Source organism: Emydura macquarii, unplaced genomic scaffold, assembly GCF_026122565.2.
Source record: "Emydura macquarii macquarii isolate MOO-44397 ecotype Brisbane River unplaced genomic scaffold, CSIRO-AGI_Emac_v2 contig_864, whole genome shotgun sequence".
NCBI lineage: Eukaryota > Metazoa > Chordata > Testudines > Chelidae > Emydura > Emydura macquarii.
Window position 1 is genome coordinate 39,060 of NW_027131001.1, and position 13,933 is coordinate 52,992.

General features: G+C 52.4%; 1 protein-coding gene and 1 long non-coding RNA gene across 2 annotated transcripts in view; both read left to right on the forward strand.

The window, feature by feature from the left end:
• The window catches only part of LOC137149857 (carcinoembryonic antigen-related cell adhesion molecule 6-like), an 83,403-nt gene that overhangs the window by 24,888 nt on the left and 44,582 nt on the right, over window positions 1-13,933 (forward strand). The gene's annotated exons all lie outside the window — the stretch shown is intronic.
• Window positions 3,650-10,127, forward strand: LOC137149858 (uncharacterized). The gene is made up of 2 exons (XR_010918852.1): window positions 3,650-4,556; window positions 8,387-10,127. It is a non-coding gene; the product is annotated as an uncharacterized lncRNA (long non-coding RNA).

Sequence of the window (13,933 nt, forward strand, 5' to 3'; positions counted from 1 at the left end):
CAGCCTGGGGGTCCCGTTCCCAGGGGCCGGGCAGGTCCCCCCAGTCGGTGCCGCGCTCTGGGACGCTGGGCCTGGACCAGCCCAGCTCTGCCCCGTGCCCCACGGCTGGTGGGTCTCCCCTGGCAGGGCGGTCGCTGGTCGTGTCCCCCCAGACTCCACTGACCCCCAAGGCTCCGGCCTCTGCTTCCCCCGCAGCCTCTGTCCTGAGCTCCTGCCTCCAGCCGGCGCCGGCCCAGCCCATCCTCATCACCCCGCAGAGCCCCGCGGTGGGGGGGGACGTCAGCCTGGCCCCGCAGCCGCCTGCACAGAACTTGGTGCTCTGCAAGTGGTTCCGATCCGCGATCACTGATGACAACAGACGGATTTTCACTTACAACCCAACCACCCCCGCACAGAACAACGGCCCGGCCCACACGGGGCGGGAGACAGCGGGGCCCGGCTGCGCCCTGAACATCGCGGGGTTAACGCTCAGCGACACCGGGAACTACACGGTGCTGTTGGATCTGAACGATGCTTCTTCCCTCATAATCACAGCGGGTCTGCGCGTCTACGGTAATTGTCACACCCGGGAGCTGCGCTGACCCTGGGCCATGCCCCCCCCCCCCATCTCTGCCTCAGCGATGGGGCTCTGGGTGTCTCCCCTGGGGGATGATCCCACCTAGGACATGGGGGGAACCTGCCCCCAAACACAGACACTGCCCAGTACGGGGTGTCCTGGCACTCCTGGCTCTCTGGGAGATGGTGCCCCCCAGAGATGTGGGGCTCTGCTCCCCCCCCCCATCCTGCCACTGCCCTCCTGGCCCCGGCTCTCCCTGGCAGTGCCAGCTGTGCCAGCGGGTTGGGTTGAGCCGCTCTGGGTGTGGGGGGATCCCTGGGCTTCCCAGCACCCACCAGAACCTGCCGTTCCCGCCGATGCCCATTCAGGGGCCCTGGGTGAAATGAATTTGCTGGGTCTCAGCTCAGTTCCTGGCCCTTAGTGCGACCCGGCCCCTCACTAGCAGCCGCAGCAAAGCGCCCAGGGCTGGGCCGGAGACCCGCACCCAACACGGGACACGACCAGACACGCTGCCTCCATGTCCCCGGCGCAGACCCAGCCTGGGGGTCCCGTTCCCAGGGGCCGGGCAGGTCCCCCCAGTCGGTGCCGCGCTCTGGGACGCTGGGCCTGGACCAGCCCAGGTCTGCCCCGTGCCCCACGGCTGGTGGGTCTCCCCTGGCAGGGCGGTCGCTGGTCGTGTCCCCCCAGACCCACTGACCCCCCAAGGCTCCAGCCTCTGCTTCCCCTGCAGCCTCTGTCCTGAGCTCCTGCCTCCAGCCGGCGCCGGCCCAGCCCATCCTCATCACCCCGCCGAGCCCCGCGGTGGGGGGGACGTCAGCCTGGCCCCGCAGCCGCCTGCACAGAACGTGTTGCTCTGTAAGTGGTTCCGATCCGCGAGCACTGATGAGAACAGACGGATTTTCACTTACAACCCAACCACCCCCGCACAGAACAACGGCCCGGCCCACACTGGACGGGAGACAGCGGGGCCCGGCTGCGCCCTGAACATCGCGGGGTTAACGCTCAGCGACACCGGGAAGTATACGCTGCAGGTGGAGCTGAACGATGGTTCTTCCAGCACCATCACAGTGGGTCTGCGCGTCTACGGTAAATGTCACCCCCGGGATCTCTGCCTCAGCGATGGGGCTCTGGGCGTCTCCCCTGGGAGATGAGCCCACCTAGGACATGGGGGGAACCTGCCCCCAAACACAGACACTGCCCAGTACAGGGTGTCCTGGCACTCCTGGCTCCCTGGGAGATGGTGCTCCCCAGAGATGTGGGGCTCTGCCCCCCCCCCATCCTGCCACTGCCCTCCTGGCCCCGGCTCTCCCTGGCAGTGCCAGCTGTGCCAGCGGGTTGGGTTGAGCCACTCTGGGTGTGGGGGGATCCCTGGGCTTCTCAGCACCCACCAGAACCTGCCGTTCCCACCAATGCCCATTCAGGGGCCCTCGGTGAAATGAATTTGCTGGGTCTCAGCTCAGTTCCTGGCCCCTGAGTGCGACCCGGCCCCTCACTAGCAGCCGCAGCAAAGCGCCCAGGGCTGGGCCAGAGACCCTGAGATTCCCTGGGGCTGGGGGCACACGCTGGGGAGGGGCTGAGTGTGATGTGGGGGGAGCTCCCCCTCCTGCTCCCTGCATTGACCCCACTCTGGGCTCACAGGAGTCAGGCTGTGGGGCCCAGTTCCCCCCACGCTGCCCGGCGCCCCCAGTGTCCCTGGTGCCCCCCACCCCGTCCTGGTGTCTGTGACACACCCTGCCTGTCCCAGCCTCTCCAGCTTCCCCGGTGTCCCTGGTGTCCCCCACCACATGTGGTATCTTAGTGACCCCACCATGGTGCCCCCTGCATACCCCAGCCTTCCCAGGTCCCCTTGGTGCCTCCCCCCATCAGAGCATCTCTGCCCCTGTCCCTGCCCTGCCATCCCCAATGGGGAGGCGTCTCCATGGCAGGGCTGGGTCGTGCTGCCCCCGGGGAGCTGGCACTGGCGGCTCTGCCTGGGGAGGGACGGGCTGCGGGGGGCGGCACCATCACTGCTCCCTGTTCCTGGAGCTCTGGGGCACGGCCCCCGGTGCTGGGGGAGGGAAACATCTGGTGTTTCGGGGCAGTGGGGGGAGGGTTGCTCCATGGCGGGGAGAAGGGTCCATGCTGGGGGTGGGGTGGGGGCCAGGGAGGGGTGTCTGAGCCGGGAAGGTGCTGGTGCCCCTTTCTTCCTCCCCCTCCATGTGCAGTCGGTGCTGCTGTGGGGTGCTGGGGTATTTTGGGGGGGCAGATTCACCCCCTTCTCGTCCTCTAGGAAGCTTCGCCAGCCCCATCCGTGCGTCCTTGACCTTGGTCAGGATTGGGGCCACTGGGGCTTGAGATCATGGTTCTGTATTGGCTGGTGGGTCCCTCCCTCCCCAGAGACCCTGGGTCCATCTCCCCCCCACTCCCCAGTCCCCAGCTCTCTGTGAGTCCCTGTCCCCTCTGGGGGGGTTTCTTTTTAGTGCACCCTGCCCCAACCCCCACTGGTGTCCATCTTGCAGTGAGATCTGTGCAAAGATCCTCGCACGCCCTAGTGCAAACCCCACCCCCTGGCCTTGCACCATGCGATTCTCAGCCTCTGCCCCCTCCCTGTGTGCGGGGAGGGGCCCACTCACTGGGCCTGATCCTGGTCCCGCTTGCCCCAGTCTGGTGCTGCTTCCCGGTCCCCAGTGGGGGTGTGATCAAGATGGGGGGATGAATGGGGGCTGTGGGGCAGGGATCTAGGGGGCAGGAGGGTGTCCTCCAACTCCCGCCGGTGCCCCCATGGAGCCAGTGCCCGTTGTTGGTGGGAAGCCAGAGGCTGGGATCAGTTTGTGTCTTGATTTCCAGAGGCGTGAGGGGCTGTTTGTATTTTTCTCCCCTGCCCCTTGTTCCCTATTGGTTGACCTGCTGGCCAGATGGTTGGTGCAGTGTGTCTGTGCAGCACCTGGCGCGACCAGCCCAGCTCTGGTCGGTCTGTGCCGTGCCTTGGGGCAAATCCACCTGGTGTAGGGCAGCTCGACCCCTGGCTCTAGCGTCTGCCCTGGGGCGGTTCCCAGGCCCAGGCCATGCAGCCCAGCTGGGCACCCAACCGAGGGGAATCTGGCTGGAGCTGACAGCCCCTCCCTGCCCCCAGAGCCCCCAGCCCGACCCCTGGCCCCATAGCACGGAGCCTGCAGCCGGGCCGGGGCTGGGATGCTGCGAAGGCCTGTGTAAGCAGGGTCTGAGTGTCTGAGTGGCACGCTCCTGTCATAACGGGTTAAAATCATTGTCTTGTGTGTGTGCCCCGAGTCCAAGTTGAGAAAGAGACATAGAAAATTGTATTGAAGATTGTTAATTGTGTTGTAAGGTTTTGTGACCATCTGTTTCTATAATTGTTTCTAGTTATTTTTGTAGTAGATAAAGGGAAGTCGTTAATCTTGTGTAATAGATAAGGAGGTAGAAATTGTAAGCCACCCGGGGAGGAAAACTCGAGGGCAGCAAAACCCTGACCAAAAAGTGACGGGTTGAACTCATAATAGGGGGAACCTGCAAGCACAGCAGTTCCCAGGCCCAAATTTGGAAATTTGCAGTCACTGCAACTTTTAGTTGTTAAGTTACACCTGGTCAAGCATGAACTTCTGACCTGGGGGCTCTCCAAGGAGGGACCGACAAAATGACGTAGAAAATGCCCATAATTGGGTTGGCGGACGTATAGGCCGGAGTAGAGATAAAAGGGGTTGTCAGGCAAGCCCAAATCAGACAGCCTTGTCCTGAGGACCAGCGAGCCTCCCCAAGGGGTACAGCAGGATCGAGCCTGCGAGAGGGTCTGATCAGCCATTTGCCTCTCTCCGGCTCGTCGCTTTGACATTGCATTAGAATAGTCAGGTATCCGGGCTGATAACCCATGGGACTTGTCCCGCGGATGATAACTGGGTGTGAATACGATAGAGGTTCCACCTGGATGAAAAATAGCGCTAAATAAGAAAGACCAGGTCATGAAATATTTGTTGTTTTGCTGCAGCTAAGTTTACTCGTGTATGTGGTGAGTAGTAAATGTAAATGTAAACCTAGCAATAATTCTACTTGTATCCCAGGAGTGATTGTGATCGTAGCTGTAATGGTTTTTTGTTTGTTGGGGTTTTTTAGCTTTATTTGTGTTTTAAAAATTTGTAAAAGAATAAGGGAGAATGATTTGTGGTAAAGTAAATCATTTAAGTTGCTAGTTGTAGGATTAGTGAGTTGATAAATAAAGACTATTAAGTGGTTAAGAATCTGAGTGAGTTTGCCAAGTTTTTCCAGAAAGCTTGCCAAGTTTTTTCTAAGTTAGAGTTTCCAAGTCTCACACTCTGTCTTAAAAGGGAATATACGAACTGAACCGCCTTAGTGTCTTGAGGCACCTTTCAAACCGCTCCCGTAATTTGGGGGGCCGTTTGTCCCTGGTGACCTTATCAAAACATGGCAGTTTGGCACGTCATGGCATCACGAACAGGAATCCCGAAAGATGGAGTGAGGGCATTGGAAAAGGAGGAATATCTCTACAATGAAAATAAGGAAAGGAATGGACAGGCTTTTTCCCATGCTATGTGGCATCATCGGCTGGCATTAACTAGAACATCGCCGCCAAAGGAAATCCTGATCCACTCAACTCAAGTGTCAGAAATTAAAACTTGGCAGTTAAGTATAACTAGAATGGGTTTGTCCTGTTAACCCCTGTTTATGTTTGTCTGTCTCTGTCTGTGTATGCCTGTTAGTGTGTGTAAGTGTGAATGAAAGTACCAATTGAAATATGTTTTTGTAATTGTGGTATTTATATAGTATTAGTATTGGTTTTTTTTAGTGTTATATTATTAATACTGTTTTACTAAGTAAAAAACAATATTAATGTTATTATAGTGTTTATTTTATTTATTAAGTTTCTGTATTCGCAGTAAGTGTGGCTTGTTGCCTTATTCCCTAAAAAGAGAATGCAAAGGGAGAAATGGTAGGTGTGCCATGGTTGTTGTGAATATTGGGGCTGCACACCCAAGGAAACTTTGTCAATTTCAACAGTGCAGGAGTGGGGCCTGCCTATTAAAGAGCTTGAAACAGGGTTTAGTAGCTGTCCCAAATCAAAGCACATTAGAAATCCACTGTGCATTAACAAAGTAATTTTGCAGTCCCCTGGGATAAGAAACTAATTGCTAGCAACCAGTGGACTGACAAAAAAAAATCCAAAAATATATTTAAGAAAAAAACAAACCAAAAGCCCATCCACAGGAGAGGAATTTAAAAATCCTAACCTCTCTGCTATTTATACAAGAGGAGACGCCCTTCTCCTCTGCTTTGCAAAATTTGGTCCCAATCTGTGGACAAAACAAGCATTAGCAAATGTCCGCACAGTTTCCAGTTTAGAGAATAAATTGGCCTAGTACCTGGTGGTATATAACCCGTCCAGCCCAAGCAAAAGGGAAACTGAGGTACACCACCTTATAAAAAAATTCACCCTAAAACCTTAAAAAATAGAAGCCATTACAAACCTGGCTTGCCTATAAAACAAAACACAGGAAAATATGAGGGTAATTTGTCTGTTTTGCCTACAAGCAAAAAGGAAATTAAAAAAAAAAAAAAAAAAAAAGGAACTTTAAGCAATAATCTGCCACCCCAAAAGGGGGTAGAAAAGTGTTCTTTTTATCTTTCAGAACTGCAGGAAAAAACCTGGTACCAGTAAAACAACTAAAAAACAAAACCATGAATCTACTGTTGCAACAAAAATTGTGTTTTGTGTTTTATGTTTTGTGTTGTTTGTTTTGTTACTAACATTGTTGTGTATAGTATTGGGAGGTACTGCATGAAGCAGAAAAGAATCAAGAAGCACTGAAACTGTATTTACAAAAACACTCTCTATCAGGTAGCAAAAAGGAAAAATAAAGGGCAATCAAAACCAATGAATTTAGAAGGAAAAGGGGTCCTGAAAATAGATGTCTTTGTTGTATTATAGCAATAAGGGAATGTAATTTTAAATTTCAAGTGCCTAAACTTAAATATAAGTAGTTAAAAGTAATATATACTATCTATTGTATCCTGAATGGTATTTATTTTAATATGCCAGAATCCAAGGGAGATGAATTAGTAGCCTTGTTACAAAATTCTGACCTAAGGAACACCAACCTAACACTTAGCACAGATGCCTCCTTAATTGTGGTCAACCCATTCAAACAAAGCAGGTTAAAAAAGACCTGGACCCCACAACCTTTGAAGGGGGTTCCACCTTCTCTCACCCTGCTAACTGCCCTTGCCCTTAAGGGAACACAAGACATCTAAATCCAAATTGCAGCTTTGTCTCCACTCGCAAACAAATAAAAAGCCTTTTTGAAATGGCAGGATATTGCAGTCACTAAGCCGCTTATCTGGTCCCTTAAACAAAATCCAGTAGCAGCTGGCCTCTCTCCCTGTCTTTGCTCCGTTGCTGCAGCAGCCCTTTTGGTTGAAAAAGCTAAAACTCTAGTTCCATTCCTCATGCTGTTGCTGCCTTACTTTTAAAAGGCAAAACCCAGCATCTATCTAACTCTAAGCTAAGTAAAATGTAACTCAGTTTCAAGGTATACCCCCAATAAGCTATGTAAATAACGTTTTAGTAGGGGGAGAACAAAAAGCTCATGTAAAGCAAGCCACTCAATTGGTAGTGAAAAAGTTAACTGAAAACGGTTGGAAGATTAATTTAAAGAAATCAAAACTAATTCCATCCAATACGTTCAGGTTTTTGGAATGTAAAGTAAAACCCAGTGAAGTGACAATTGAAACAGGTAAACAACAGTGGAAAATAATGCTGGCCTTAAGTTTGGCACAAGGGTAAGTTTGCAGCAGGGATAATCCCCGGGGTGATAAGTGGGCCACACGTTAAAGACACGAACTGGTTGGCCCCAGGTGATCCCCTTAAGTTCAGAGAAACAACAAAAACATGGAATAAGTTGGTATATAAATCGCAAACAAATTAGGTACGTTGAATAAAAAAAAATAGTTTAACAGGGAATAAGGAAAGTTGTAGTCCAATGAAAGTAAGGCTCATGGAGCTTACTCCATGGATGTATACAGATGGAAGTACGCAACGTGGTGCTAAAGCTGGAGTGTTTTGTGTTAAATGTAATCCTTTGTCTATAAGGCATTTGCCTGATGAGTGTTCAGCACACAGAGCAGGCTACAACACACAGCACAAGTTTTTGGACAAAAGTTTGAAACAGGAAGTGTTAAAGATAACAGTGCAGTATAGTAAGTTACAGAAGGAAGATGAAAGGGTACAAGCAGTTAACCCCCTAGTAAAGTGGTTACATAATGAATGGGGACACTGGGGAGCCAGAAGAAATCATAATATATTTACCCAGAAAAATTATAAAACAAAAAAACAAATTAAATTAAAAAACTGGAAAAAAATTGGACAGCAATGTGTTAAGTGTCATGAAGTAAAACAAATGAATAAAAAGAGATGGGAACAAGAAACTTTTAATGCAAAACATTATAAACCAGGAAAAACGTGGCAAGTGGATTTTTTTAAACCCTTAGCAGGGGCCAAACTATTTCCTAAGGGCCTGTTAATAGTTGATTTGGGAACTAGACAAACAATCGCCTTCCCCATGAGAAAAACAACAGCCAAGGCTACCACAGAAGTTATACTTAAGGCCTTTGCCATGTGGGGAATACCATGGGAAGTTCAGTCGGATGGTGGCCCGTCATTCGGATCCAAGGAACTTGAACGATTGGTAGCTCAATGTAACTTTAGGTGGCATATTCATCTGCCCAACATCCAACAGTGTGGCAGAGCGACGAATTGGAATATTAAAGCAAAGGTTGCAAGTAATAAGGAAGAAATAAAGCAATTAACTCTGTTTTATTTTTCAGGTATTCGTCACACCCGCTAAAACCATACGAGAGGGAGAATGGACCCAGAATGCCTTCCTCCGGGCAGCGTTAGCCACCGCCCATGAACTAAATCTATCGGACTGTTGGATTTGTAGACAAAAGGTGTCAAATGCTACCACCAAACCCTTTCCTGCGTACGCTCTGGTGCCCAATCTATGTACACCCCAATGGGCTACCAACACCATCCTCCTGGCCTCCAGATATTTAGTTGGGTAGCAAAAGGGTTAGGACTAGGCCCGTGGGAGCAATGGCTAATGTCCGTTTTATTAACTGGATTGTTGGTATTGCTTTGTGTAATTGTAGTAATAATGGTAGTAAAAGTATTTGTAACTAGGTTGGTTGCTAAGGTGTTAGTAGTAGAAGGAGAAATACGGCCGCTTATTAGTAACTCAAAAATCAAACAAAACAAAACAAAGGAAAACAATAATTGGGCATAGTGGTATGAATAATTAGTTTTGGGTTAAGTTTTATAATCAATTATAGAAACATTTTTGTTTTGTTACTTAATTTTAATACAACAAAATTATGTAAATTCTAAAATGGTTAGATTAAATGTATTATGTATTAAGTTTATTGTAATGATAAAGTTTTAAATGTCAAGTTAACAGTAAAAGTGGTTAGAAAGTAAAAATGTTTATTGGGTATATCTCAACATGTCCTCAGGTCAAGGGGCCATGTCGTAATGGGTTAAAATCATTGTCTTGTGTGTGTGCCCCGAGTCCAAGTTGAGAAAGAGACATAGAAAATTGTATTGAAGATTGTTAATTGTGTTTTAAGGTTTTGTGACCATCTGTTTCTATAATTGTTTCTAGTTATTTTTGTAATAGATAAAGGGAAGTCGTTAATCTTGTGTAATAGGTAAGGAGGTAGAAATTGTAAGCCACCTGGGGAGGAAAACTCGGGGGCAGCAAAACCCTGACTGAAAAGTGACGGGTTGAACTCATAATAGGGAGAACTTGCGAGCACAGCAGTTCCCAGGCCCAAATTTGGAAGTTTGCAGTTGCTGCAGCTTTTAGTTGTTAAGTTACACCTGGTCAAGCATGAACTTCTGACCTGGGGCTCTCCAAGGAGGGACCGACAAAATGACGTAGAAAATGCCCATAATTGGGTTGGCGGACGTATAGGCTGGAGTAGAGATAAAAGGGTTGTCAGGCAAGCCCAAATCAGACAGCCTTGTCCTGAGGACCAGCGAGCCTCCCCAAGGGGTACAGCAGGATCGAGCCTGCGAGAGGGTCTGATCAGCCATTTGCCTCTCTCCGGCTCGTCACTTTGACATTGCATTAGAATAGTCAGGTCACCGGGCTGATAACCCATGGGACTTGTCCCGCGGATGATAACTGGGTGTGAATACGATAGAGGTTCCACCTGGATGATAACCTGGGTGTGAATACGATAGAGGTTCCACCTGGATGAAAAATAGCGCTAAATAAGAAAGACCAGGTCATGAAATATTTGTTGTTTTGCTGCAGCTAAGTTTACTCGTGTATGTGGTGAGTAGTAAATGTAAATGTAAACCTAGCAATAATTCTACTTGTATCCCAGGAGTGATTGTGATTGTAGCTGTGATGGTTTTTTGTTTGTTGGGTTTTTTTTAGCTTTATTTGTGTTTTAAAAATTTGTAAAAGAATAAGGGAGAATGATTTGTGGTAAAGTAAATCATTTAAGTTGCTAGTTGTAGGATTAGTGAGTTGATAAATAAAGACTATTAAGTGGTTAAGAATCTGAGTGAGTTTGCCAAGTTTTTTCTAAGTTAGCGTTTCCAAGTCTCACACTCTGTCTTAAAAGGGAATATATGAACCGAACCATCTTAGTGTCTTGAGGCACCCATAATTTGGGGGACCGTTTGTCCCTGGTGACCTTATTAAAACACGGCATGTAGGCATGTCAGCTCCCTGCTCCGCAGCTGAAAGGGGGGCACGGTATTTGCATGGGCTTTGCATGAGTACAATGAAGTACTCAGAATATCGGCTGTATGAACCAATGGCAGCAGAGCCGTGTTCAGCCAGTTCTGATAAAAAATTCACTGACACCCAGACAAGCCCAAAAAGGGGGGGTGGATGTTTCTGCGTTGCAAGGGGCGGGGGAGGGGTGAGAAGTCTCCTGCTGAGATTGTGCTGGGCCTGGCACAGGGCTACTTGAGGACAGGGAGTAACGATCTCCTCCCACCCTTACATGGTAGAGCTGATGTGTTAATTCTGTCTCAGCCGAAGGTTTTCCCATGAGCTGAAATTCACGAAGAGCTGAGTTACTAGAGAGCTGGGAGACCTGGACCGACAGCCAGCAGGAGGGGCCAGCAGTGGGCAGCCCCTGCAGACGCCAGGATTGGTCAGTGCCAGCAGACGCCAGGATCGGTCAGTGCCAGCAGACACCAGGATCCGTTAGCATCAGTAGACAGAGGGGGACCAGCAGATGGCGGGAACCAGCAGCGGGGACTCAGTGAGCCTGGAGGTGGCAGGAGGCAGCAGCGGAGGAGGCCTGGTCAATCCTGCGTCCGGCAGGAGCCTGCAGAGCGGGACTGGCTGAGCCCCGACCGAGAGGTGGCAATTGGCACTAGGAGGGTCAGTGCAGGGGAAGCACTCAGGGAGAGGCGCAGGACACGCCCGTGCTCTGGGATGGGTTTGGCTCATTGAGTTCCTGAGTTCTGTCTGCGCTGCTTCCCAAAGCAGGGCTGTGTTACTATCCGTCTGCTGTTACAGGGTTTGCTGTCTACACAGTCGCAGACTCTGCGTGTGAGAGGGGCACTATTGCCCTTTGGGGCGCCCAGGGGACAGTGTGAGATTTCCCAGGTGACTGGGTGGGGGCTCGAGCCGGTTTGGTGGGTATCATTGACAGGGACCCCTAGACCTAGAACCCGGCCCTGGCTGCTGCCGGCTCGGCCTGGCAGAGGGTGAGATTTCTGGGGGCTCGTCCGGGATCCCTGGTCAGTGCCTCTCGCAAGCACATGTTGAGTGATCCATGAAGTTGGGAGAACCGTACTGTATAACTGGAGGAAATTATAGTGGTACGATGGTTCGAAGTCTGGTTGGAGCACACCACTGACGTGCTGCAGGAGTGGGCAGCACCGGCGCAGAGAAGAGAAGATGTCCATTGCAGAGCCGCAGGGCCCAGCGTTAGACGTGATTCGCACCCTGGAACTCACTACCCTGCAGCCAGTGGGAAGGACTGTCCACAGGCTCTAACTCACACCTTTGGGAGCGCAGGGCTCTGAGGACATCTACTGTAAGTTCCTCAACACAGACAGCAAAAGGGTGAGGAAGTGTGAGCCGATGTACAGAGGTTGGAGAAACCCGCAGAGGCTGTGCTGAGGGGAGCAGTAACTGCTGAGCAAATGGACCGGACTAGATTGGCCCAAATTGTGCGAGGGGTTTGGTCTCAGAGCCCAATTCTGCCTCATCTGCGGTTAAAAGGACGACTGGAAAATCCCCCCAGTTTCTCCCAGCTGATGACAGAGATCAGGGAGGAGGAAGACAGACTGGCCGCCAGTGAGCTGTGGGAAGCCCACCCAGCTGAACCAGACAGCACGGCACCCTGCGGACAGCCAGTGTACAGATGGTTGGCAGCAGAGAGGAACTCGCCTAGCAGTGCAGGTCCTGACAGAGGAGTTAGCTGAGCGACGTAGTACCAGGGACCGAGCTAAGACTGTCAGGCCTGGAGAGCCCCCGGTTGTGGGGAAGGAGAAGTCAGCAGTCAGAGCTGCCGTCCCACCCGAGCGGAGGAAGAAGGGACCATCCTTCTGCTCCCGGTGTGGCCAGGATGGACACATTGCAGCCAAGTGTCGTAATGAAGAAAATCCCTCCTTGGTGTGTGGAAAACGGATGGACCAGTGGGGGGTTCAAGGAACTTCCAGAGGAGCTTGGAAGGGGGCACCCAGGCCCATGGGATTTGAAGACTCTCCTGGAAATGACTGTCCAGCTGGGATCCCCCCAGGGCTGATCGGGCCCCGAGCAGAGGGCACGGTGAGGATCGAAGAGACCGAATGCAGGGCAGTGCCTGACACGGGGTCCCACGTGACTGTTACATTTCAGTCATTCTACCAAGGGAGACTTGCACTCCTGCCTGTACAGCCCCTGACACGGCTTGGCCTGTGTGGTCTTAGCATGGACGAATACCCCTGCCAAGGGCATGTCCCAGTGCAGCTGGAATTCCCAGAGGAGGAGTGGGGGGGGGGTCATCACTCTGGGGTGGGGGGCAGCTGGGTCCTCGGTGCCTGGCTAGACCCACCCTCGGGCCAGGCTGTGACAGGGAGAGGCCCCACAGTGAGACACCCTATGGGGGGTGGCATTGCCAGCCCACAATGTCTCTAAGCCCCCCTCAGATCACCCCAGGGAACCATTGCCTCCATGTCCCGTGCCCCCCACCCTGGAGCCAGGAGCCCCTCCCTCTGTGAGCCCCGGTATCGCCTCCCCAGCGGGCCCAGGCCTGGGAAACTCTGGAGATTTGGTCTCCCCATTGATAGGAAAGTCCCTGGAGAAGCAGGCGAGGAGTTAATGGGTAACTTCCTGGTGGGGCGAGGGGTCTGGAGAGCCGGGCAGGGCAGCGGGTGGCTTATAACCCCTAGAACAGCTCCTGGGCCGCTCTTTGCACCCTGCGTGTGCCTGTTCCCCTGAGCCCGTCTGCTAATCACCCCTCCCCGCACACGCCATTTGCCAGGAACCTGCGGACAAAGCGGATCTGGTTTGGCGGTAACAGGCAGGCTGTGACCAGTCAGTAAATCATTAACAGACTCTGCCTTTGAGCCGGCAGGGACCATTCCACCGTCTAGTCTGGCTTCCTGCACAGGCCAGGCCAGAGACTCCCCAGTTACCCCGGGGCCGACCCCGGAACTTGCACTGGGTGAAGCATCTTCCAGAGAGGCCCCAGCCTGGATCCGCGCTGGAGAGTCCAGCCCAGCCCTCGGGAGCTCAGCCCAGTGGCCAGTGGCCCTCGCTGGGACCAGTCTGGGCCTTTCCCAGCTGGGCCATGTCTGCCTTCGACGTCCAGCCGTCCCGTGTCCGGCCTTTGTGCGCTAGACGGGAGCTCTCCTGCGCCTGGTGCGTTCTCCCCACGCAGGCGCTGCTGCGCTGTTCTCAGCCACCCCCGGCTCTGACACACCGCACACGTCCAGCTCTGCCGGTCGCTCCTGCAAGGCATTTCCTGCAGCCCTTCTGTGGCCCTTCTCTGCCCCCGGATTTAATGCCCAGGAATCAGTCGTCACAGAGAGTCCCACAGCTCAGCCGGGGGCTTCTCAGCACCTGCCCCAGCTTCTAGCGACGGGCCTGGAACATCCTCACACCCGCTCCTGTGTCTGATCCGCCCTTGAGCAGCTCCCGGCTCAGCCTGGCTCAGCCATTGACCCCGGATCTTCCTGCAGAGCGGAGCTGGGCTGTGCACACCGGTCCCTTTCTGGCTGGGTCCTGCAGGAGGCCGGGTCCCCGCACCCCAGGGCTGCCCTGTCCTCTGACGCCAGCTCTGGCTATTTGGTGCCGGGTGCGTGGGGCTCTCCCTGCCCTGTCAAGGTGCGTGACCAGCTCGTGTTTGCTCCACACG